Raw genomic sequence first — 26,593 nt, 5'->3', positions numbered from 1 at the left:
GATACTTTTCTTGCCACCTTTCTCATGAGTTTATCCTTTCATGTATCAGATCATCCTTAATACGAGTGCTTAATTGAACACCCCTGCCCTCCGCTGCCTCTGCCATATTGGGGGCTCTCAGCACCAGCAAAACCACTTCCATTTTCATACATTCATATCTCTCTTTTTAGACGTCTGAGACATTTACGTTCTTGCTAATTATACTTGCCCATCGCCGTGGTCCTAGCTGAGCCAGGATTGTGAGACTAGTTTCATTCACGTCAAAAGTACTATGTTTGTCACTGTATGGGTGGAAGAGGCATTTGGATCTTGTTCTCCATCGGGCACCCCCATCGGTGCAGTTCGCCAGCTGTGTAGCCTATGATTGGCTGGGCTTTTGATGTGCAGATAGTACAAGTTGGTCACAAACTTGTGTACAATGGGCCTGTTCTGGTTCATGTGAAAATCAACATCCTTTTTTGTGTTCCCGGGTGACAGGATGCTACAATACTATTAGCATTTGCAAAGAGTGTGCTCTGTCCAAGGGTGTAACCACAGATCGTGTGCTGCTCAGTTTGTGTTTCTCTATTATGTGAGAGACACAAAGAAGCTGAAGGCTGGCAAAGGCCTGTCAAATCTTGTAATGTAGCGCTCGACCCCCAAACTCCACTTGGCCTCCGAGCATCTCTTGTTCCCTGGTCCACCCCTCTGTCTGAATGGGCTCTGAGGTAGGTAAATGAATTCAGAGGCCTGGTAGGCGGGGGATTCCTTTCTGACCTCATTCCTGTACCATTTGTTTGCAGGCTTGTAGGGGGAGAGGAGGACATTTTGGAATCCTTTGTGTTAAATAATTTTCTTGCAGGTTGGGGAGTTAATGGTAACTTTGTCTGAAGCCAACCGAGCAGAAAGCCTCCACGGACCAGGCGTGGCATGCTCAACCAACCTCCTCACAGCTACAAGTGGAGAATGTGGCAACGGAGGTTTCTAGAACAGATGCATGCACAGCACATCTGCAGGTTTACCATCTGGTAGTAGAAAGCCAAGACCTTCCTGTGTGTAAAACAGAGCAGCTCTTCCTTTAAAAAATATTTTCTTCTTTCTGAACTACCATGGCTTTTATTGTTCATGCCTGTAGTTTGGGTAATCTTTTGTGCAACCAGATATGTATATTCAGAAGCATTTGTAAAGCCTTCTACTACCTGGCTAACTGTACTGACTGAGTATGGAGGATTTGGAGAGGATTCCTATCACTTTTTCACTCTCAGCTTTCCTTTGTTTACCTAGCAAGTGAAATATGGTTTTAGAACAATGGTAGCTCGTGTTTTGCAAAAAAAAAAAAAAGTCCAGAGAGAAGAAACAAGTTGTTCAATTAGTGGCAGAGCTAGAACCCTCCTCTCCTGACTCCCAGGCCAGTACAGCAGTCCTCCCTTATCTGCAACTGTAGTGACCCAGGGGCAACCTCCACCTCGAAGCAGATGGTCCTCCCTCTGAGGCGTCCTCAGGCCAGTAGTGTCCTAACACTACGTCCCAGTGCCTACACCACTCACCTCCCTTCATCTCGTCACATGGGCATTTTATCCTATCACCAAAAGAAAGGAGAGTACAGCCCAGGAAGCTATTTTAAGAAAGAGAAGACCACATTCACATAACTTTTATGACAGTATCTTGTTATAATTGTTCTATTTTATTGTTGGTTGTTAATCTCTAACTATGATTTATAAACGATATCGTAGGTATGTATGTAGAGGACAAAAGTTAGTATCTATGTTATCTGTAGTGTTCGGTACTATCTGCAGTCAGGCATCGACCAGGGGTCTTGGAATGTACCCCCTGCTGATGCTGAGGGGCGACTGTACTGTTTCTGTTCCAGGAAGATTTAAATCAAGCCATAAATTCAGTGCCTCCGAAGTCAGGCATTTTGTAAAAGAAGTTGGGGATCTGGATATTTATATGAAACCTCCCTACTTTTAAATAGTAATAGCTAATTTAAAAATCTTAACCGGTATTGAGTCAGAACATCAACAATCAGCATGCCACCCAGCCACGGATCACCATGTGAAAAGCCTGATTTGAACTGCAGCGTCCTGTCCACCGCTGGCCTCAGTGGATCTGAGTGACAATACTAGTAAGAGCTTCTGAAGACAACGTGATTTCTGGTCATGCTTAGAGGTGCAGAGATTTCTAGCTTCATTTAGATGCATGGAGCTTTAACTTCATTTATGATGAAGTTGGACAGAAGGGAAAATCTCATTTATTAACTATATTTCAGGCAGCTTAAATATATTCCCTTACTTATTCTTACTTCCTGACATAGGCATCATCAACATTGTACCAGCAGGTCAAAGCCTGTTCAGAGAAGCCTGTTCCCTGAAGTTCCAAGGCTGGCAAAGTCAGCAAGATGCGCATATTTATATAAAAGCCTTTGTTCTTAATGGCAACCATTTTCAAGTCCTGAAAGTCACACTGGTGAACTTGAGCTGGGGAAAGTGGCCCTTATGACACCTTTACACACTGTAAGTGAATCCTGGGTATTCAGAGCACATTCTATTTTTAAGGTTTATGAGGAAGAGGTAGCCCAAAATTCTGGTAATTATTTTCTATTTGCCGCTCAGCTTGAATAAAATCATCTCAGTCACTGAAGGGTACTTTACCCTGAGGGAGAGTCACTTGTCTACTTTGTGTGTATGTGTGTTTATCCTGGATCTGTAACAAAGTGTTCATCTCTGGTTCCAGAAAAAGCAACCCTATTTGGAGAAATTCTATCAGGAAAGAAGGAGCCTGTGGAGAAGGGAGGGCAGTGACTTAGGCATACATCCAGAGTTCAAACCTGTGTGTTTGCACCTTCAGAGGGGCGGGAGCAGAGCACACGCCCATGAAATACAAGACTCATGCCTCTGATTAATCATGCTCTGCCACCCACATGACAAGTGACCTTATCACAGCCCCATCTTCCTCCAGACCAGATGTGTGAAAGGACAACGACCTGGATATTTCCACAGGTTTCTTCCAGCTTCTGCCACCGATTACACTTGGCATCTAGAGAAATCAAGGGAAAATGCATCCTCGTCCAACTAAGGCAAGACAGTTTCTAGGTTACATTCTTTTTTAAGTGAAAAAGCATTCTGATATTTGCCTCCAAACCAGGTACAAGGTTTTTCTGTCTTGAATCCCAAGGAATGATGGTCAACACGTACTGAGTGTTTGTGTTGTAAGCGCTTAAGCAAAGTGAATATTGCTAATTTCCACAACCCTGAGAGAGATACTATTATTCTCCCCATTATACGGGGGGCGGGGGGGGGTGGGGAGTGGAGCCTCTGAATTGTTCAGGTTGTCAGAGTTGGCTTAGCTTATAAGTGGCAAAGCTGGGATTTCCACTCTGGAAATCCAGTTCCTTGACTTGGCAATTCACCACCACCCTATATTATAAATTGTTTCTTGACCATAAATGGCCTGCCTTGCACAGGAGCATCCACGAGGAAGAAGTCATGTCCGCAAAGGAAGTCAGAGAAGTTTTAAGAGGTGGTGAGTTCAGAAGGCAGGCATTTGGCAGCTGGAGGTAAGAGAGGTCCTGCTTCCTCGGGCACGTCTGCAAACAGAAGCAGCTTTGCTGGCTCGCCGGTGCCTTGGCTGCACAGCCGAGTCCTCGGGAACCAGGCAGCCCCGTCCTGGGACACCCCTGACGGCCACCGAGGCAGCTCGCGTCCAGCAGCTCCTCCCTGCCAAGGGGAAAGGGCAGGCGCCTGGGTCAGGCTACGCTGGAACGGCGAAGAACAAAGAGACGTCAATCCAAAGTAGGTTTCTAAAGAGACTATTGATTGGTCGCCTGAGAGAGGGCACAGCGCGAGTGGTGCAAACACTAGGTTCAACAGGCAGGCGGAAAAGGGATTGCCTTATTTTCTACTAATCACCCTGCTCTAGGGCTGTGCGTGAGCCACCACGTGCGTGGAAGGGAACTGGGATGTGGCGCCTTGCAGATTATTCGGTGCGGTGGTTTATGTTTGCGGTTCTTACTGAGGGGGCTTTCCTTTATTCTCATTTTTATACCACCTTTATGGTTCAGGGTACTCTGGATATAGTTATCTGGAAATAAGGCAGATGAACTTTTAAAATACCCTAGGGGGGCGCCTGGGTGGCTCAGTCGGTGAAGCGTCCGACTTCAGCTCAGGTCATGAGCTGACAGTTCGTGGGTTTGAGCCCCCGTGAGGCTCTGTGCTGACAGCCCGGAGCCTGGAGCCTGCTTCGGATTCTGTGTCTCCTTCTCTCACTGCCCCTGCCATGCTTATGCTCTGTCTTTCTGTGTCTCTCAATAATAAATAAACATTAAAAAAAATTTTTTTTTAAATACCCTGGAATCCCAGGATCGAGAAACGAATTGGTATCTTCTGTGAAGCCTACGTATCTGTAAAGCCTACGTATCTGTAAAGCATGCACTATTTTGCCTTTCATTCACAGCCAAGCTGCTTGGAAGAGAAACCCTTTGGCCATTCACTGTTCGGCTCACTCCCACCTCTAGCTTCTTCTGCCAGCTGGGCGCCTCCAGCACGCGCCCCTCACCGAGGCCACCTCTGACCCCACTGAGGATGCCCGCAGACGTTCTTACACTTACTTTGCTTGAGGCTATTTAACACCGTGGCATCCGTTTTTCCTCTCTCTCTGTAAACCCCCATTTCTTTGACTTCTGTACTTCCACGACACCACTTTGTCCTGGTTTCCCTTCTAGTAACAAAGCGGCTGCTGATTGTCAGTGCTGTTTGCAGACCTTCCTAAGTGGTGGCATGTCCTAGAGCTCTCTCTCCCTCACCACACTTGACTCAGTCTCACATTCTCGCTGGCTAGTCAACTCCCTGCCCATGTCTGCAGGTGACTGTCCTCTCTGGCTCTGTCCCGGTCCTCTCTCCATGCCCCCGACCCCCATCTCCAGCTGTCCACTTGCGTGTCCCACAGACCCTGCACTCAGCCTGTCCACCATGCAACCAGTGCTCTCTCCGTTAAACCTGCCCCTGCCCCACATGTCACTCTTGGTGACAGACACTGACAGGTGCACAAGACATGTAGGAATCTCCCTCTCCCCAATACAGGCAACAAACGCAATCGCCAGTTCTTATAGTTTTCATATTACTGTCTTGTGTCCCCATCCTATGGCCTCTGCACATAAAGGGCGGCCCCCATGTCTCATGCCACTGCCACCATAGACACTTCAGTGTCTCCTCTCCCCCATCCACCTTCCACACTCTTGCCTGAGTGCTGTGTCTAACGTGCAAATGTGATCACTGAATGAACACTGTCTCCAGGTAGCTTTCAAAACAAAGTTCAAAATCTTGAGCTCGCAGCGCCTCCTGATAAGGACCTGCCCACCCTCCCTAACAGCAATCGCAATCCTGCTCCTCACCCCACATCCCTGGCTAGAGCCCTAGAACATCCCTGCTCTGTCACACCGTCTTCCTGCGTGCACTGCTCAGTCTGCAACAGCCTGTCATCTGTCACCATGGACCCTTATTACAATGTCATTGACTACATTCCCTGTGCTGTGCCTTTTATTCCCGTGACTTAGATAGATGCATCTTTTTGATATTGTAAAAAGAAATGTGTCAGAAGATCCACAAAACCAAGGAAACCAGTATTTTCCAAATGGCTATGCATGATGGGACCAAAATCGAACATGGGGAAAGATCCTTTCCAAGGGAAGGTAGACCAGTGGATTTTACATCACAGTGTATGAGAAGTTCATCGATATGGTTTCAGATTCCACGTCTCAACTAACCTTTTGTCAAGTGTTGATATAGTATCAAAGAAGATAGCCTTTGGAAAGGCTATTAAATTCTCCTCTTTTTTAATTACATTACTGTGTGAGACCAAGTTTTCTTCATATACTTCAATCAAAACAATATATTGAAATAGATTGAATGTGGAAGCAAATGTAAGAAACCAGTTACCTTCTCTCAAGCCAGACATTAAAGAGAATTGCCAAAAATATAAAGAAAGCTACTGTTATTGCTACATTTTTTAGTTTTCGTAAGAAATGTACTTTATGTTAACATAAAGCTGTTTTATGTTTAATTAACCAATTGGTATATATTTTAAATCTTTTTTTTAAATTTTTTAAGTTTATTTTGAGAGAAACAGAGACAGTGCAAATGAGGGAGGGGCAGAGAGCAGGGGAGAGAGAAGAGAGTCCCAAGCAGGCTCTGCACCATCAGCACAGAGCCCTATGTGGGGCTTGAACTCGCAAACCATGAGATCATGACCTGAGCTGATATCAAGAGTCAGATGCTTCACCAACTAAGACACCCAGTCTCCCCTAATTAGTATATATTTTAAATAATTCTGTTTTAATTTCAAATATACCAATATCAAATATTATATCAAATACTAAATATCAGTGCACATAAGCCACCTAAAGAAAAATTTCTTCGGGGAACTCAATAATTTTTAAGAGATTAAAACTTTGAAAATCACTGCTTTGTACTACGAGGCTTAGCTAAGGATCAGACTCTGTTTAAAATATCTGAAGCAATGCACTCCCCATGAGAATTACCTCTTAGTTTCCTAGCCTCAATTCAAGATATATTTTCAATCAATGGGAAGTGTTAGAAAGCAGTGTAGCAAATGTCAGTGACTGTTGGTATGTGAGTTGCACATCAAACCATTTTAAAGCACAGCTTCAGGAAACTGACATGTTTAACGCAGCACACAAGAATTGTTTGTTTGAGGACCCATATTGATAGACGGTCTCAGACCTCAGTGTCAGGCAGAACTGTGCTTCCCCCGAGCCACTGGTGTGCTATGACTGTCTATGGACCATTTTTCTCCCTTTCTTTGGCCGCTAAGAAGCCCGAAGTTAAATTCTCAGCTTATCTTCAGTCCCATATGGAAACTTACATTTACTTGTCTGTGGTATTAAGCTCTCCCCTGCCTTGGTTCCATTTTGCTCCAATTATCTTTGATTTCTACATCTGAATTTTTGTGGGTATTCGGTATTTCCAAAAGCTACCTCCAATCCCTTTGTCAAATAAAAGTAAAGTATATAAACATAAGTGCATTCAACTACCAGTGATGCCGTAAGTTTGTCCTCGATATACTGAAACCCGCTCCTTTCTAAGCAGCAGGCTGCGTGTCTGGAGTTTCTTTGTTACTCCCTTGGATTCGTCTGTAGAATAGGAACACAGAGCAGTGAGGGAAGAAGCATAGCAATGTCTTACGAAAATCTGGCTCTCTATCCAACCTGCACCAAGGGTAGAGAAGGTAGCCTGACCCAGAGGCCGCGGAGGAGGAGAGCAGTCGCGGGGGGGTGGGGGGTGGGGGTGGGGGAACAGGGAGGTGAGCAGGCTGGTGGGTAGGAGGGGGAGGCAAGCCCCCAGGCTGCCAGGGGGAATCTGCTCCTCTAATGAAAGGGCCCTTCTTTCCAGGGGATTATAAGAATATTCATGACCCTTGAGATCAGCAGGTGAGGCTCAGCCCTCCCTACTCATCCTTTGGGCAAATAGTCCAGAAAGCTGAGGTTGCCAGGATGAGAAAGGAACAGTGGGAGTTGGGAGCTTTTCCTGCTTCCCTAGGCCCCCAACCCCCTTTATTTTCAGAGGAGGGCAGGGTGGGGGGCACTTGTCCTGAGGTGAAGCAAGGACTGTGTCTTTCATTTCTAAAGAGCAGGCAGCGAGGCCGAGGCAGAAGTCCCGTGACATGACTTGAGACACAAAATGGTATCTTAGCATCGAAGACCCCCTTTGACAACAAGAAGAAAAGCCCTTTTCTTCCCAGCCCGGATTAGGCAAGGAGGGAATTCTCCGGAACATGTGTGCATTGTTTCGTGAGGGCAGCCTGGCTGGCCTGGGGCTTGCCTCCCAAAGTCAGCCCAAGGAAGCTTGTCCCGTGTAATTAAAAGGGAAGGCAAACAGCAGGGGTTCTTGTTCCGCTGCTGCCCACCAAAGTGGGGTCCCCGGGGGACGGTGTGGCCCAGGAAATTGGCTAAATTAATGGTTATTGGAGGCCTCGCTGAATGTGTGGGCCCTGGAGGCAGAGAGAGGGCAGGGCAGGGAGTCTGTTCCTATCAAATGGGAAAAAGAGTCACTCTGAGAGAGCAGAGATGTCCAAGCAAGTGGCCACCGGACCAGGCAGCAAGGCTGCCCTGAGGATAGGCACCTGCAGCGAGGGGTCAGCCCCCTGCAGAAAGCAGAGTTTCCAGGCACTGTTTCCAGGCCCTGGTTTGTCCAGCTGACGCAGGCGGGCCCCTCTCTCTCCAGCTGACAGCGAGGCTGGGAGCCAGGAGGTCACAGGGCATGGCCGCTGCTGGGGCCTGGAGCCCACAAAGGGGGCCGAGCTGCTGGAAAGTAGTCTCTTGTATTTGTCAATGGGAAAGTGTCTCACTCCGAAGTTATGGGGGGACGTAAAACCCTGAACCGGAGGTTAGCATGTTTGGCACTCTTCAGCGTTTAACCCAGTTATGAAAAAGAAAGCTTCGTCAGGAAAAAAAAAACAAAAACAAAACAAAAAAAAACCTTTCTAATTGCCATTTCCTGAAAACTTGGGTTCAAGACTGTGAACCTCATGCATTGTGTTGGCAGCTGCCTCCTCCGCAGGTCTCACAGACACACAGGGGTGCAGGAAACTCCTGACTCCCCCTCCGCAGCCTGTTTCCCAGGCTACAGGGGGAAGGTTGCAGTGACAACAGCCAGGAACCAAGCAGGGCTGGTCTCCCAAGACCCCACCCTCACCAACATTCTGCCTACGGCCGTGAGCTTTCTCGAGGCCGGGGCCTCCAAGTTTTCCAGCAAGTGCGGAATCGAAGTCAATATTAAGGAGTAGACACGGCTCCCCTGGCCTCTGCAAATATTGGACCAAAGACTTGAGTGCGGCGATGCTGTTGACAGTTACGAGATGGTGGCATTGTTGTCTTTGTCACCATGAAGTGCAACTCGGTGGAGCCTGGCCTAACACCCTGTGTACACAGAGGGGCCAGTGTTGCCGGGAGGCCCGTGTGTTTGCTCTGCCAATATGTGCGGGCGGCCGGCTGGCCGACATTCCCCTCCCAGGGGGACAGCTAGGGGTGTTAGCCATGCTCAGCCCTATCCTGTTGCGTGCCCCCGTAGGGAGGGGTGCTGAGCACGCATCCAAGCCACGTGCTTCCTTTCCTCCCTTCTCAGTTCATTAAAAAAAAAACAAAAAAAAAAAACTATCTTGATTGAAGTGTAATGCACATGCCATCTGTACAGCCTGATGAATTTCCACAAACTACCACACCCTTGTATCAAGCGGGTCAAGAACCTGAACATTCCCAGCCTCCCACAAGCCCACCTGTGATCCTCCCAGGCATCACCTCCTGCAAGGGTGACCGCTATCCTGACTTCTAACACACGGTAGCTTCGCCTGATTCAAGCCTCGTGATTTTGAAAACTTCCCATTTGAAGCCAGCCTTTATGTGCTTGCCCTGCAGGACCCAGTTACAACCCAGCCTGGCACAGACTGATCTCAGCTCTGCCCTAACTTGGGCACACCCCTTCCCTGCTCTGGCATTGGGGTCCACTCTGTCACAGGACAGAATTTGTCACATGTCTCTTGGGGCCCTTGCAGTACCAGTGTGCTTCCTGGCTCCACTATACTGCTTTGAGCATGAGGAGGCTGGCAGACCAAGGACAGGAGGGCTGTCTCTAAGCCAGGGGCAACGCACAGGCTCAACTGTTACGTCCTAAGAAGGTGACAGCTACCTTGCTCGCCATGTGTCACCACACCTCCTCCTTCCATACCACCATCCGGAAACATCAGGGTTCCCTCCACACCACCAGAATACACCTGATTTGTTCCAGTCCTGGATCTGGTCCATTCTCCTGCCTGTCACCTGCCCCAGGCCGACTGAGAGAGGGAAGGGGAACCTCCCTCTGACTATGCTCTGCTAGGTGATACCCCACTCCTTTTGCATACCTAAAGCCTTTTCTGAGGGTTGGGGGATCCAAGGGAGCTTAAATTGGATGACAAAAAAAGCATGCCAGCTCTGGGGGTTCAACTTCCTCATGCACAGGTGGGGAAACTGAGTCCCAGGACAGGAGGGGACTGGCTTGAGACTATGGAGAGTGTCTGGGGGTAGGCTTCCTCCAGTTTGCCATATCCAGTCCTGGAATAAGTTCGATGAATTTCATTGCTAATGTCAAGGGACACACACAGCCACACATACACAAACACACACACAGAATCCCAACTGCCAACCCCCTCTCCAAGGGAGCAAACACACACAAACACACAATAGCAAAAACGACTGTTCCCATCACGAGAATTCTCCATTTCACCTTCTTCTTCCTGCGTTCACTTCAACCTCTGCCCCTGACCCGGACCCCAGGGCTCTTACGGAATCGGCCCTTCCCATGTGTCACAACAACCCTGTGAGCTCTGAGTTTTGGACTGTGTGGCCCCATGTTACATCCTTGGCCAAGAGGCCGGCTTGGAAATGCCATGCTCTGGAGAGACTGTGTCTCTGCTACCCAACTGGGTCAGCAGGGCCTCTGGATCTCCTGCTTGCCCAAATCCAGAGTCTGGCTCCTAGCGAGCCCTGCCCTCTCTCCTGGGCACACAGAAAGGATCCGAATTGCCAGGCTGTCCAAAGACACTGCTCACTAGAGGCAGAGGGGCATGACAGAGACCAGCAGTGCAGGGACCTCCACATGGGGACACAGATGCCCTACTGCCCCCGCAATCTTGGGAACATTTCCCTTGTCTTGAGGACTTTGCTGCCCTTCCCTCTAAGACACATGCCAGGAACACCCCAGACCTTGTCACTGGACTCCCTAAAAACCGGAAACCGAGGGAGCAGGCAAGGTGCTATGTCTGTGCAGGTGCACAAGAAACCTTGGGAAGCTCTCTGGGAAGCTCTGTGCCCTGGGACAAGCCGGCAAAGGCATCCGGTTCCATTCCATTCAGCTCTGACTCCCGGCCTGGGGAAACAGAGGTGAACAAAACGTGCATCCTCAGCTCAAGAGGCTCACACTGTTTGGTAGGGGTTGAACTTGAGGAAGAGAGCAACAATCCTGGATCCCGGTCAAGAAATAGCTGTAGACGACCAGCGCTCCAAAAAGGAGCAAGAAGAGAGCAGATCCAGCCTAGGTGGGCTCCGTGGAGGAAGTGGCATGTGAGCTGAGCTGAAGAACATCTTTCAAAAAGTGAACCATCGTATCTTCCCTTTGGCAGAGTAAGCTCTTAATTGTTGTGAAGGCTGGGAAAGCTTACAGTGAAATGCACCTAGCAGGGTTTCTGGTGCATCACAGGTGCTCACTAAATATCACGCAAGAGTTCGGCAGCCACAGCTGGCCTGGTGAGATTAGAACCAAGTCCGTGTCTTCGTCAAGGGAGAAAGGCTGGGTGACGAGATTGTTAAAGAGTCATGTTTGAGTTACACTGTGACAAGCTGACGAATGTAGCCTGAGGGTGATGGGGAGCCATTAAAGAATTTGAGCAAGAAGAGGCATAATCAGAATTTCTTTATCAGAAGATCGTTTTGGCCACAGTATGGAGTGGAGAGTGAATTTGGACAGGAGGAGCTGGCAGTGAGATTAGAAGTGGAGGCTGGGTGACCTTTATGAGTCTTCTACCAGGGTCCAGGTGTGAAACAATAAGGGTCACAGCCTGACTATCACTGTGGGATGAAGCTGATGGGACCAACATGGGGGTTCATGCTTTGCCTGTGCCTGGGCATCCCCTCCCTCAATGTTGGTGTGGGGGAAGGGGAGGGGCATTGATGTGGCAAGCATTTGAATGGTTCCTGGAGAAAGCCATCAGGAAGGATCCCCGGGAGGTGGGCAAGAGCAGCAGATGGGCCAAGAGCTTAGCAACACCTGTGCCTGGCAGCATACTGGTTCTGGCCTGGACTTGCCCTTGGCTCCAGAGACAAGGTTCTTCTTAGCTGCACCTTGCAAGTTTGAGATGGACTGAAGCTCCAGAAACCTGGTTTTAGGCTCTTTGCTGGGCAGCATGCCTTTCACTGAGCACCCATGACTCAGCAGTGTATTTCTTATAATCACCCTATGGTTTATCATGCCCATTTCAGATAAGAAAACCGAGGCTCAGAAAAGTCAAGTCAAATACATGGTAGAAATGGAACTAGAGTTTGAGCCCCTTGTTTCTCTGCCCAGTGCTCTTTCCAGAGCATACCTCTACCAGTGTTCAGCAAGAGGGAAAAGCAAGATCCTACAGGACTGTATGAAAAGAGGTGTAAGAGTTTTGTAAAACAACATTTATTTGGTTTTTTTTTTTGTCTGTTTGTTTGGGGTTTTTTGACAATTATGGGGGCACCTGGGGTGCTCAGTGGGTTAAGCATCCAACTCTTGATTTTAGCTCAGGTCGTGATCTCACGGGCGTGAGACTGAGCCCTACGATGGACTCCGTGCTGAGTGTGGAGCCTGCCTAACATCCTCTCCTTCTCTCTCCCTCTGCATCTTCCCCACCTGTGCTTGCATGTGCATGCACGCTCTTTCTAAAAAAGAAACAAGAATAAAAATAATTACGAAGATTATATTCTGAAAATGTTATCTTTAAAATAATTTCAAAGTTACAGAAAAATTACAAGAAAAGTGGCAAGAATTTCATGTACATCTCACCCAGACTCATCAATTGTTCAAAGTCTAACGTACTTGTTTAAATATTGCCTTTGAACTCAGGAGTGTAGACCATTTTCATTTAAAGTGATTATTGATACATTGGGCTTAAATCCGTCATCTTGCCATGTAAGTCTGTCATCTTGAGATTTTCTACTTGTCTGATTGCCATTTTGTTCCCCCTTTTCTCCTTTCTTTGAGATAATTGAATACATTTTTTTATTTCATTTTATGTACTTTATCAACATATTAGCTATGTCTCTTTGTTTTGATGTTTAACAATAGCCTTGGGTTTATGGTGTACACCTTTAACTCAAATGATATTATACTTCACGCATAACATGAGAACCTTCCAGAGAACGCTTCCATTGTGTGCTATCCCATTGGACATTTTGCTTTAACGTATGTTACAAATTCTCCAACACATTGCTGTTATTTTTGCTTTTGGCTGACAATTCTCTTTTTAAAAATGATCTTTGAAAGGGATTTAAATAATTTTTAAAAATTATATACATTGACCCATGTTTGCCCTTCCTGATGTTCTCCATTCCTTTCTGGAGATCCAGGTGTCTACCTAGTACCCTTTTTTCATAGATTTCCTTTGATATTTTGTATAGTGTAGGCCTGCTGATGATGAGCCCTTTCAGCTTTTATGTGTCTCAAGAAGTCTTTCTTACACTTTCCTTTTAGAAAGATACTTTCTCTGGGTATAGAATTCCAAGTTGATTTTCTTTTTCAGAACCGTATAATTTGTTTTTTTCTTTTTATCACTGGTTTTAAGCTATTTGAGTAGAACATGCCTTGTACTTCTCTTCATAAATTTCTTGTGCTTGGGGGTTTGTTGACCTTGGATCTGGGGGTATATAGTTTTTTTAATTTGATATACAAAAACTTCAGTCATTACTTCTTCAGTATTTTCTTGAACACCCTCTCCTCTTCTTCTGTGACCCCATTATGCATATATCAGGCCACTTGGAGCTGTCTCACAACTCACTGATGATGTGTTTATTTTTTCCTGTTCTCTTTTTATCTCTGGGTTCAATTTTTGGCTTTCATTTGGTGTTCTGTTGTCATGTCCTCAAACTGACTAATCTCCTCTGTAGTCACTAATCTGTTCTAATTCCATTCAGTGTATTTTTCATATCAGACCCAGGATGATGGGAACTTGGAGTGGTGGACTGAGAACCTAATGTCTGCATCTGGAGGAATCAGGGAAGGTTTAATGGAAGAGGTGGTATTTAAGATCAGCCCCAAGTGATAGGAGTGAAGGTATTCTGGGAAGAAATAGATGCAAAGAGAAAAAGGAGCATTCATCATTGGCAGAGGGACCAGCAGGAACCAGGGCACAGAGGTCAGGTATGGACACCAGCTTCCTGGAGTTTGATGGTAAGACAGGAAATGGGCTGGAATGCAAGTTAGCAGAGCCTTGAATGGCAGAGTGACTCTTTTACATTTTTAGAGGGAAAAGCGTTAGGCTGGGATTGCATATGAAAATCCTGCCGTGAAGCTCAAGACCAAATAAATCATAACCAGAATTCCTAAGATAGGTGGAGTTACAGCTTCCTTGCATCAAAGTCATTTCCTCTCCTTGGTAATTAGCCCTCACATCAGAAACAAGAGGGTTCAGCATGGCTTCTTTACTGTTCTGTATACATGATCTCTAAGGTCTCTTTCTGCCCTGCATATCCACAACCCCATGAGTCAACATAATTTTAGTGGCATTGAGAGTCACTGATTGTGTTTGGGCAGGAGAGTGACATGCATGTAAGGAGATGATTACTTGAGCAGTTATGAACAGGGCTGGTGAGTAAGTTTTCATTGTATCAGTGTGCAGTGAGACTTAGAGGTAAGGTACTATATGCATAGATGAGAGTGTGTGTTTTCCCTGCTCACTAAATAAGTGAGGATGAAGAGAGGGTCAGAGAGAGGTAGCATGAAGGATGTGTTTTGGGATGTCTATTCTGCAATCAGGTAAACATCACATGATGACCTCATAGATTGACTACAACCCAAAAGTGTTTCAATGGGAAATCCCACTTATGACCCAGCTAACTTACCCATGTTCTATGCTACAGCAAGTATTAGGGCAATCTTGGGGTCTAGGTTTCACTCTACCACAAATGAGATTCTGTTACTTGTATGAGCCTTGGTTTCTTCATCTGTAAAATAGAAAGAGTAATTCCAAACTCAAAGATTTGGGGTAAAATTTAAAATGATTAGCACGTAGTTGAAGATGGAAACTTCACTGATATCTGAGCAGATTTTTAAAAATGTTTTAAGTAAAATCTTTGCCTAACATGGGGCTTGAACTCACCACCCCAAGATTAAGAGTTGCATGCTCTACTGACTGAGCCAGCCAGGCACCCCCCCACCCCCAGCAGAATTTTTTAGTAGAAATTGACAAACCGATTCTAAAACTCATATGGCAGCACAAAGGACTTAAAAAACCAAAACAAATTTACAAAGAAGAACAAATCAGAACAAGATGAACAATACTTGATTTAAAAACTTATTGTAAAGCTAGTTGGGACAGTGATAATTTGCTTAAAGGCAGATAAATAGATCAACGGAACAGAATAGAATACAGAAATAAGCCCATGCATGTATGGACATCTGATTTTTGACAGCTGTGCAAAGACAATTCAATGAAGACAGGAGTTTTTTCAACAAATGTTGCTAAAACAATTGAAAATGCGAAAAGAAAAGAAGCTTTAATTCACCGTATACATAAATTAACGGTGAAATGGATCATAGACATAAATGTGAAAACTGTAACTATAAAACTTCTAGAAGAAAACATAGGAAAAAAATCTTTGCAACCTTGAATGAGGCGAGCATTTATTGGATACTACAACTAAAGTACCATCCATAAAAGAACAAATTGATAAATGGGGCATTATCAAAATTTAAAACTTCTGCTCTTCAGAAAACACTGCTAACAGAATGAAAAGACAAACCACAGCCTGGGAGAACATATTTACAAATCCTATATCTGATAAAGGTCTTGTATTTAGAATATATAAAGAACTCTCACAACTCAATCATAAGAACTCAAACAACCCAATAAAAATATGGGCAATAGATCTGAATAGACATTTCAGCAAAGAAGGTATATGATCGCAAATAAGCACATGGAAAGGTGAGGCTCCATTACACAGCACACCTATTAGAAAGGCTAACATTAAAGACTGGTCACACCAAATGTTGATAAAGGTCCAGAGCAATTGGAATCTTCATAGACTGTTGGTGGCAAGGTAAAATGGTACAACCACTTTGGAAAACAGTTGGCCATTTCTTAAATGTTTAAATATATAACCGACCATACGATCTGGTCATTTTATTCCTAGGTTTCCACCCAAGAAAAATGAAAGCATGCGTCTGTACAAGATTTGTACACATATGTTCATAACAGCTTTATTCCAAACAGTCAGAAACTAGACATAACCCCAATGTCCACCAGCAGAGAAATGTATAAATAAACTCTGGTATATCTATGCAATGGAATGCTACTTGTCAATCAAGAGGAAAAGACGAGTGATGTATGCAACAACATGGGTGAATCTTAAAATGATCATGCCAAATGAAAGAACCCACATTTGAAAAAAAAAATATATACTGTATGGTTCTAGAGATTATACATCCTAGGAATTGCAAACCAATACATGGTGAGAACAGATCTGTGCTTGCTGAGGGATAGGTGAAGTTTCTATAAAGAGGCACGAAGGAGCTTGTGAACAAATGAATATGTTCACCACCTTGAGTGGTGACGGTCTCATATATACTGAAAATGATCAATTGTGAAGTACATTGTATGTCAGTTATACATCAATAAAGAAAAAGAATATAAGGGCGCCTGAGTGGCTCAGTCGGTTAAGCATCTGACTCTTGATACTGGCTCAGGTCCCAATCTCACAGTTCGTGAGTTTGAGCCCTCCTTCAGGCTCTGCATCGACAGAGTGGAGACTGCTTGGGATTCTGTCTCTACCTCTCTCTACCTCTTTCCCGCTTGCACTCTTTCTCTCTCTCAAAATAAATAAATAAACTTTAAAAAAAAAAAACAGAAAAAGAATATAGACTACTGTGCTGCACAGACATAGATTCAAATCCCACATTTAAATCCTAGCTCACCACTTACAGACCTTGGGCAAGTCACTTAACCTCTCTGAATCTCAGCACTGTCATCTTTAAATGAGGCTGATACTATTCGTACCTTCTTTGTAAGACTGTTGGGAACCTAGAATGAAAGAATAAATATAAATTGCCTAGCAGAATGCCTGGGACACAGTGGCGCTTAATACATATTAACTGTTGTTAAAGCGGTTCCCAAACCACTTGGCGTTCAGGAAATGCTCATAAAATTTCACCCTTACCTATCCCCACTGCGCCCTCTGTGTTTAGTCATAGAGTTTATGTGTTTAGAGTCATGTGTTTAGTCTTGGCATTCTAGATGAAGAGGGGTCATTGGCTGCACCAGGCAGACAAAGGAAGCTTCTGAGTGAGACAGTTCAGCTGTCTTTAGATCTCCCGTCTTGTCCCCCAGTGGATATGGTTGATGTTGGCACCACCAGGCGGGCGAGGGCTGGCAGCAGCTTGCCCTCAGGTTGTGACTTGGCCTAAAAGGATCCTGGCCCAGAAGAGGCCTGAGTCCTCTGTTTCTCCCGTGCTTCATGGAACTTTCCACATCCACAAGTGCTGGGTAGTCAGTGGTTTGTAAGGCTCGGCCCTCCCTCCAGGGTGGGGCAAGCACTTTGGAGGAGGGTGGCCCTATTGTCCGGGAGGTTTCTTTGGCCACAGAGGCCCTGCTGAAGACTTCACATCCCTGGAGCCAAACTGAGACTTTCACGAGCGAACAGACCTGCTCTGTGTGGCCACAGCAGCCGAAACCTGAGCAGGGATGGTGGAGACACAGCCCCGGTGCTAACTTATTCTGGCCACAAAGATGTCCCCTTCTGTTAACCGTTCCCTTCTGAGTTCCTTGACAAAGGGCTGCTCAACAGGGTGGGGGCAGAGCCAAGAGGTGTGATCGGGGCTGGTGATGGCCAGGAGTAATAAGTGGGTTTCAGACACTCCTGAAATAGAGTGTGTTCAGCTTCTCGTGGAAGGTTTGCTGTTTGCCTGGTGGCAAGAGACGGTGCCAGTTTTAAGTTTCAGATCAGACCCACGATGAGGCCCGATGGGAAGTGAGCTGAGCTCTGAAGGCCAAACATCTTCAGAATGATACCTGTAAGCGTTATCTGCAGTCTGGGACTTGGGGCTTTTTGGAAAGAAGGTGGCTTACATATTCCCTCTGTTTACCAAACACATTGCTAGGACCCATTTTTAACTTCACACCAAGCCCGTGAGGTTCATATTATTTCCAGATGAGGCAATGGAGGCAAGGTATTCAAGCTTTCGAGTCCAAAGAATCTTTTTTTTCACTCATTCATTCATTCATTCATTCAACAAATACTCAAAATTGTATGGCGCGGGCAGGGTGTGGCAGATACAGCAGTGAGCACAGTGCAGTCTTAGCCTCAAGCTCTTCACAGCATAGTGATTTGGCCCCATTGTGTCCGCTTGTGTGGCCTTGAGCAAGTTACTGGCCTTTTTTGGGCCCCAGTTCCTACCTCTGATAAGTGGGATTATAACTCTTTTAAAGGATCCTCATAAAGGTGAGATGGAATTAAATGAGATGATGCATGTCACGGCCCCAGGGTCTAGCAAACACTAGACCCTTCACAAATCTGGCCACGATGGCCATCAGTGGTGAGCAGGCGTGGGCCCAGGCTGGTCTTGTGTTGTCATGGGACCTGCATCGGATGGGAAGAGCCAAGGCCAAGCATGAAGAGGGGCAGCTGGAAACTTGTTGGGATGGGGGAAGACCCAAGGGGCCACACTATCTGAGATGTAGTTCCCTCACAAACAAGTTGCCCTAGCTTTCACAAATGGGCTCTTCTGAAGGCACCGTGTAAACTTGAGTCACTCTCATCCATCCCACACCTATATTTATTAGCACCTTCCATGGGCCAGATGTTGGGCATATTGTGTTGCTATGAAATCTTTTCAAGCAGTGTGGGAGATGAACAAGCCACGGAGAGCTACAATGCCATGTCTGGATGGGGTTGCCCTGGGATAACAGATCCTTGGCACCATCGATGCTGCTTCCTGTCCTTCCTTCCTTCCCCAACAGATAGTCATCTGCAGAGGCCCCTTCCTTCAAGTAGGGAGTGGGGTCTGAATCTTCTCTCTCGTAGCTGTTGCCACAACCCAGTCTACACTCCACCTGCCTGGCGAGTACTACGGCTACAGTACTGTCTGCTCATGGTGGCCCTGTCCATTGTCTCCTTCCCCCAACACATCCTGTCATACGCTCAGAGAGAGCTCACAACATGTCACCTCTTGGCTCAAAAATCCTCAGGAGCTTGGGGCACCTGGGTGGCTCAGTTGGTTAAGCATCTTATTTCGGCTCAGGTCATGATTTGGGGTTGTGGACCCGAGCCCTGCATCGGGGTCTCTGCTGTCTTCACAGAGCCTGCTTGGGATCCTCTGTCCCTCTCTCTCTCTGCCCCTCCCCTCCTCGTGCTCCATTTCTCTAAAAAATAAATAAACATTAAAAAAAAAGTCCTCGGGGCACCTGGGTGGCTCAGTCGGTTGAGCGTCCGACTTCGGCTCAGGTCAAGATCTCACGGTCTGTGAGTTCGAGCCCTGCGTTGCACTCTGTGCTGACAGCTCAGAGCCTGGAGCCTGTTTCAGATTCTATGTCTCCCTCTCTCTCTGACCCTCCCCCGTTCATGCTCTGTCTCTCTCTGTCTCTCAAAGGTGAATAAATGTTAAAAAAAAAAGTTTTTTTTTAAATCCTCAAGGGCTTTCCTAATACCCACGTGAAGCCTCTACAAACACCGCTCAACCTTCTTGTCCAAACTTTCTAGTGTGTCCTCTTGGGTCCAGTAAAACTGGTCACCATTGTGCGTTCATACCTGCATGGTTCCCTTCCCTGATGTCCTCCTGCCCTGCCCTGCTTACAGCACCAGGGAGACTGTAATTTTATATATAGATCCTTCTGTGCTCTCAATTTTATTATCAGATAAATTGAAAGTTTAAGTTTTATTAAATAGAAAATAGTAAATGGTTTTGAAAGCATATGATCCCTGATGGGTCCTTAGATTGGTCCTTAATGGGGTGGGGGCAAGACCCAAACAAACCATTTCCTTGTTCCTGTTATAAACCAGTGTAACACTTGGGACGGACTCCCTTTGCAGCCACACAAAGGACAAGTGACACCAGTGGCCAGCTTGTGCACTCTTCATAGACCAGCAGCTTTTCTCAACCGGAGGCTGGGCCACCTCGGGCCCAGGAGGGCTCCCCGGTGGCCAGAAACACGACCCACTCCTCCGGACCAGTCAGTCTGGCTACGTGCAGGCCAGAAGGAGCGATAAGGGAAAGACCTGCGGCCATGTGGAAAGGAAAGTTCCAGAAGGTTCCTCTGAGTGCCAGAGTGACTATCCTCATTGGGCCCCACAAAGCCCTGGGAGGAGCTATTGAAATTTAATTGTGCAAACCCACGTGGCTGATGGGAAGGACATGAGAGGGGCTCTAGGGGGCTTCCTTTTCCTTTCGTCTGTTTCTTTTCTCTAACTTTTTTTTCCCTTGACTGATGGAATAAAAAGAAACGGTGCATCTGTCTCTCGCAGCCTGGGACTTTCTTAGGGTTCTCTGTGTGGTGTTATTTGAAAAAAGACAAAACTCCCAAACAAAACACAGTTGTATTAACACAAAAGTCCAACTCCACGGTTGAAATCTCCCATTCCATTCCCAGGGACGGGTTTCCCAAAAGAACCCGGGCTCATCCGTGCAGACAATGGGGTCCCCAGGGAGCTGCACGTGATCCAAGCAGGGAGTGAGGGGGCCGGTGGGGTCAGTGGGAGGGGAGACTCTCCCGGGCTGCCCACTGGATCCCTGTGACCTCCCTCACAGCCCTACAAGCAGGGCAATATGAGTTTCCTATTTTTAGCCTACCTCTCCTGTGTTCAAACATGATCCCATTTTAAATGCCCAAAGCATCAAGGCACAGGGCATGCCCGTGTTAGCTTCTGATGTCACTTTCTGTTTGCTTATCTTGTCTGCATCCCCCATGAGACTCAGCCGGCATGCCACCAAGCTCAGGAACTGTGCCAAAGACACAAGGAACATTTTGCTAAACAAATGTGTGTGGGTGTGTGTTCATATGCATCTTTTCGTATATTCTTAAAAGTTTGTAAAGATTCTTAACGAAAGGCTAACCCTCATCCATGGAAACCTGCCACCAGGACCTATGATGGGCACTTTCAGACCTGGAGGAATCTATGGGAGCCTCCAGGCAAAGCTTCAGATGAATTAAAGGAAAGACGTAGGAACTCTCACCTAGATTATTATATTAATCTGGTAACTGAGTGCCACTGAATTTCGGAGACATAGTCACACTCGAGGCTATCACAGGCAAATGGAACATTTTCTTGTTTTGATGCTTGGTAAAGCAGTGGCCTCTCTCTGGGATAAAATCTCACATATGTCACCTGGAGCTACTGAGTCTGGGGACACAGGCCTTTTGAAAGTCCAAGTGTGCGGTTTAGAGTCGCAACATGAGACCAGAACAGAGACTGGAAATTTCCTTCAGTCCCTTGTTCCACAGATGTGGAAATGAAAGCCCTGAAGGAACCCGCCCCCCCCCCCCACCCCCTTGGAAAAAGAACCGGAAACCTCTCCTTCAGCTTCTCAGAGTAGAGTCTCCACTCCCAGAGAGGATGCCTGGATCATCCTCCAAGATGCTGAGGGCTGGGGCCAGGGGGGTGGGGGGCAAAGCGTAAGCACAGGGACTGTCTGGTAACCAGGTTTCTCTCTCTCTTTCCCTCTTTCTTTTCCTCTTTCCCCCTCCCTCCTTCTCAGTCTCCCTCTCTAACTCAGCCTGTGTTCCTTACAAATGATACTGTTGCATGAGTTTGTCATGGCAGCCATGGCCCATGACGCCTCCCTGATTTAGTTGCATTCCTCCCCTTCTTCAAAGTATGGCTTAAAGGCTCTAAGGTGCCTGTGTGGCCTTGGTGTAAGCACCACGGGCCCAGAGGAGGCCTGACCATCCCTTTACCCTCCTCATCAGTCCCATTGCGAAGCTTCATCAGCAGGCCTCCTTGAACTCCGAGTTGAGGGACCAGCTCACAGCCATCAGGAAGACGATCATCTTACTCTCAGACTCAGTTTTGATCATCTGGGGCTTTTGTAGGATGCACAAGCCTCCTATTTGTGTTTGCTGCTGTTGTCTTCCTGGACTTTCAATAGTTCTCTGTTCTGTCATGCTTTTCTTTCACCTTCCCGCTCCTAAGGTAGATTTCTCTTCCCCCCTGGTGTTGAAGGTTGGCAGATATTTGAAAGGGGCAGCAGAAGTGGCTCAGGAGCAAAGCCAGAAGGAAATGGGGAAGCTACTGAGGGCCAGAGGGGCCAGGAGAACATTCAGTGAGGAGGTGGGAGACCTGGTATACACCCACTTCTGCCCCCAGTGAGCTGTGGGACTTAAAGCAAGTTCCTCCCCTCTCCTTGCGTCAGTTTCCTCTTCTGTAAAATGGGAATCAAATACACCTACTACATGACTTATGTTAAGATGGAATAAAATAAATAGTATGGTGGATTTTGCATAGTCATGTGGCCCAGGTCGGCAAGACTTCTGCTGACCCATAGAAACTTCTCCAAACAAGGTAGGCATTCTGTCTATGCTAATGAAGTGGTTATATAATACTATTCCAAGCCTCCCCAGGCTTAGTGGTTGCAGGGAGAAAATCTGATTCCCCCTGTGGCCGGGTAGAGCAAAGGGGAGGTCTGGGCCACCCTGAGAATAACAGGAGGCTCCCAGTGAGACTCGTGGAGTGTCCTGAAAGAGAGGATGATTTGGGATTGCCCTGACTTCCATGCATCCTGTTTCTTGTAAGAGATGCTTGATCAACTCTTGAGAATTTAGGGAATTTCTTTTTTAATGACAAATTTGAAAACTCCCATCAGTTCTGGACCCTGAGCTTCATTCAGAAAATTATCTAAAGCACCTCTTGAAGCCAGTAAGTTTCCTTTGGTCACAGTCTGGGATTTGCCTTACCTGAGATTGGATTTGTGGGCAGCTGGGCAATTTAGTCAGCAGAAACCCCCCCCACCTAAGCTCTTCTCCGCTACCCACCAACCTGCCCTGCTGCCTAACACACCACCACGGGAGGGCAAGTCCTCTGATTCCTTTTGGAATCCAATCACTCAGACAGAGGGGCCAGTATCTGTTCTCCATCCCTGAGCTGCCTCAAGGAGGAGCAGCGAAAACCCTGCTTCTTTATACATGAACTGTTTCTGCAGCTTGATCTTTTTCATTGAACATGTGTCAGATATCTTTCATTCTAGTATATGTCGGCTTCCCACAGGTACTTTAAAAACAAATTTTTTTTAAATATTTATTTATTGGTGACACACAGAGTGAGAGCAGGGGAGGGGCAGAGAGAGAGGGAGACACACAATGTGAAGCAGGTTCCAGGCTCTGAGCTGTCAGCACAGACCCCGACCAGGGGCTCGAACCCACGAACTGTGAGATCATGACCTGAGCCGAAGTCGGACGCTCAATGGACTGAGCCACCCAGGCGCCCCTCAGGTACTTTTTAATTGCTGCGTAGAAATGAAAGGGGCCGCCCAATGATCAGAGTTGTCTGACAACTGTAAGAGCAGCCTTGAAAGGTGATGAGCTTCCTGTCGCTAGACGTGGTCAAGTGGACACTAAGTGCACATCAGTCACAGTGAGGACTCATGCACTGGGCGAGCAGGTTATGGTAACATGAATTAGTAATTGACACTGAACAAGTGCTCTGTCCCAAGCACCATTCTAAATACTTCACCTGAGCTATTACATGTGATACACACAGAACTCTATGAAGTAAGTACTGTTATTGTTCCCATCAGTACAGATGAGAAAATGGAGTTACAGGGAAATTAAGAGACATGCCCAGGGTCACAGAGGTGGTAAGTCACAGAGCCTGGACGCAAACCTGCTTCTGTAGTCCGGACTCTCAGCCTTAATACTCTAACGCCTACCTTCATGGGAAATCTCCAGCCAAGTACCCTTCCGTCTCCAAGGTTCAGTGAGGCTCCACTTTGCCAAGGGCTAGTGCCATAGATGTTCTTGTCAACTTCGATGTGACCGGCTGGTACCTTCCTTTGCTTAGCCAGACAGTAAGGGCCACAAAAGATGCATGTCTTTGAGGAGAGATAGGCTTCTCCTATAAGAAGACAGTGGGAATGTCCCCTTTGTTGCATGGCTGGCCTGGGAGGGGTGGAGGGCACTTGGGGTATGTCCTCTATGTGACTTCCAGGACCCAGTCCCAGGGGCAACAGGGACTCTGGAGCTTTCACAGTCCTCTAGAGGTTACCTCAGCTGCCCCTTGGATATCTGACCTGGCGCTATTTCAGGTTTGCTGCACGTGGCGGCTTAGCCTCAAGTCTGGAAGGAGATGAAACCGTTTGAAGCCTGGCACATCTTGACTTGGCAACGAACTGATTGGAAGCCCGCCAGTACCAGAATTCCTGGCCCCCTGAGAACTGGCTCCTCTGTGGCCAGAATGCCTTCCACAGCATCACAGGAACTGATTCCTGCTGCTAGGATTTCCTCACAAAGACTCCTAGATCCTTTTTTTTTTTTTTTTTTAATGTTTATTTATTTTTAAGAGAGAGCGTGAGTGGGGGAGGGGCAGAGAGAGGGAGACACAGAATCGGAAGCAGGCTCCAGGCTCTGAGCTGTCAGCACAGAGCCCGATGCGGGGCTCGAACTCACGGACCGAGAGATCATGACCTGAGCCGAAGTCGGATGCTTACCCGACTGAGCCACCCGGGCGTCCCTCCTAGATCCTTTTTTAAAAAAAGGATAGAAAACTTGAAAACAAATTCTGGGGTACAGACTCTTCAGGCCAGGCACAGTCCTATAAGCTACCATGTATTGAGCACCTAGTATGAACCAGGCCATGGACAAAATGCAGTTTCTTCTGCTGCTTCTGGTGCTGCCTCCACTCACATCATGTGACATGGATGGAGCACGTGTCGGGCACTGGGCTGCACAGGAAATAGAGTGCAATGCTGACAAGTGAGTCAGTCCTGGCTTTCCCACTTAATGACTGTGTGACCTTGGGCAATTTCCTGATTCCTTCTGTGCTGCACATTTTTTCTATCTATGAAACAGGGGTAAGAATAGTATGTTGTCCAGGGATAAAGAAAAGACATATTTAGCATAGTATCTGGCCCCTAATACACATTATCTTCCACTATTATCAGTGATAATTTATGAGGTCAGTGTAATAATCATTCCCATTTTATAGACAAAAAAAGTAAGGCACAGAGAAGTCCAGTCAGTTGCCCCAAACTGCATAGCTCATCAATGACAAGAGCCAGGATTTAAACCCAGGTTTTTCTGGCTCCAAAACACTCACTTCTACCTGTCAACTCAGCTGCCTCCAGGGATTCCCAGAATGTTAGCATAAACTTTCAAGAATGTTCCTTAAATTGTTTCTGGTCATGGATGTTGTGTGGAAATTTCAGACGTTCCCGTTTACACCAATAGGCTGCTTATCTGGAGAAATTGCTTCAATTGATCAATCAAAAGGTTGAGGACCTTTCACAAGGAAGCTAAATAATAAACCTTCCAAAGACAAAGCTGTGGTCGATGTAGATTGAAATGTAGTGTGGTTTGCCGGAGAGACCCCTGGGCTGGGTCAGGAGACTCACGTTGCCTTCATAGCCGGCCATTGATTTGCTGTACGACCCAGTGTGTTATCAGCCTTCTCTGGGGTCAGTTTCCTCATTTGTACAGTGAGAGTTGAGCGCCAAAGGCCTTCAAGAGGCCTCCTGTTCAGTGAACTGTGTTACTCACAGCTTCGACACATTTTATTGAGTACTGACCATGTGGCAGAAACCATTTAGGAGCTAGAAATGCAATTGCAAACAGCGCTGCGGACGTGGTCCTTGCCTTCATAGAGACAGAGAAAAGCAACCAGCAACCACAAAGTGGTGGGCGCTCTGAGAGCACAGGGTTGAGGCCATCTGTGCTTCTAATCCGGCTTGAGAGGCCAGGTAGGTTTTCCCAGAGGAGGGGATGTTTCAGCTGAGACCCAAGGTTGAGCAGGTGCTAGTGTGGTGGTGGCCGTGGGGACAGGAAGACCCAGACTTGTAGACCTGTGAGTGCGGTGCATTCGAGAAGGGAAGCATAGCAGAGTTGGGGTCTCAGAAGGTGAGGGGAGAGGAGGTGGCTGGAGAGGAGGCTGGACAGGCAGCAAGGCCCTGACATCGTGCCGGACCTCAGCGACCTGGAGGATTCTGATTTGATCTTTAAACCAATCAGGAGCATCCCAAGAATTTCAGATCTTCAGAAACGTCACCCTGACTTTCCGAGAGGAGACTGGATCAGACTACAGAATGGACGTGGGCAGACCCGTAAAGCAGCAATTGCGACACACTGTGCTACAGAGGTGACGGTGCCCTGATGTGGACAGCAGGCCGTGGAGCAGAAGAACACGATGTGAGGGCGAGCTAGAAGGGGGAGCAGGCAGGGCTTGGTCTCTGGTGACTTGATGTGGAGCAAGAGTGGAAGAGGGAAGCAAGTAAGCAGCAGAGCCATGTGAGGGGACTGGGCAGGAGACGGGCGCAGGCCTCCAGCGGGGGCCTCACCCGGGGCCGTGAGCCAGGCCTTCTGCACTGTGTGCTCCACACGCTCCCCTGGGCGGCCACAGCTCTAGCCCACACCTGAGCTCCAGATCCATCTGTCTCCTTGCCAAGTTGCCGCTCCCTCTTGGCCATCCCCGAGCACCAAGATGCCAACGGGTTCAGCCGGAACCACTCGTCTCTCCCACCCTCACCCTCTTCTTCTTCCTCTTGGGACCCCCATTTCTGCAAAAGGCACGGCGACCATCCAGCCCACCTTCCAGTGCAGACTCTCTGCCACCACAAGGAGCCGTGTGTGTGCCCGCAAAACCAACGCGCATCTCTGAAGCCTTGGGTTTGGCTTAGCGGGCCTTCGTGAGGGG

This window comes from Panthera leo, chromosome C2 (assembly GCF_018350215.1).
Source record: "Panthera leo isolate Ple1 chromosome C2, P.leo_Ple1_pat1.1, whole genome shotgun sequence".
Lineage (NCBI taxonomy): Eukaryota > Metazoa > Chordata > Mammalia > Carnivora > Felidae > Panthera > Panthera leo.
Note: the sequence above shows the minus strand (reverse complement) of the source record.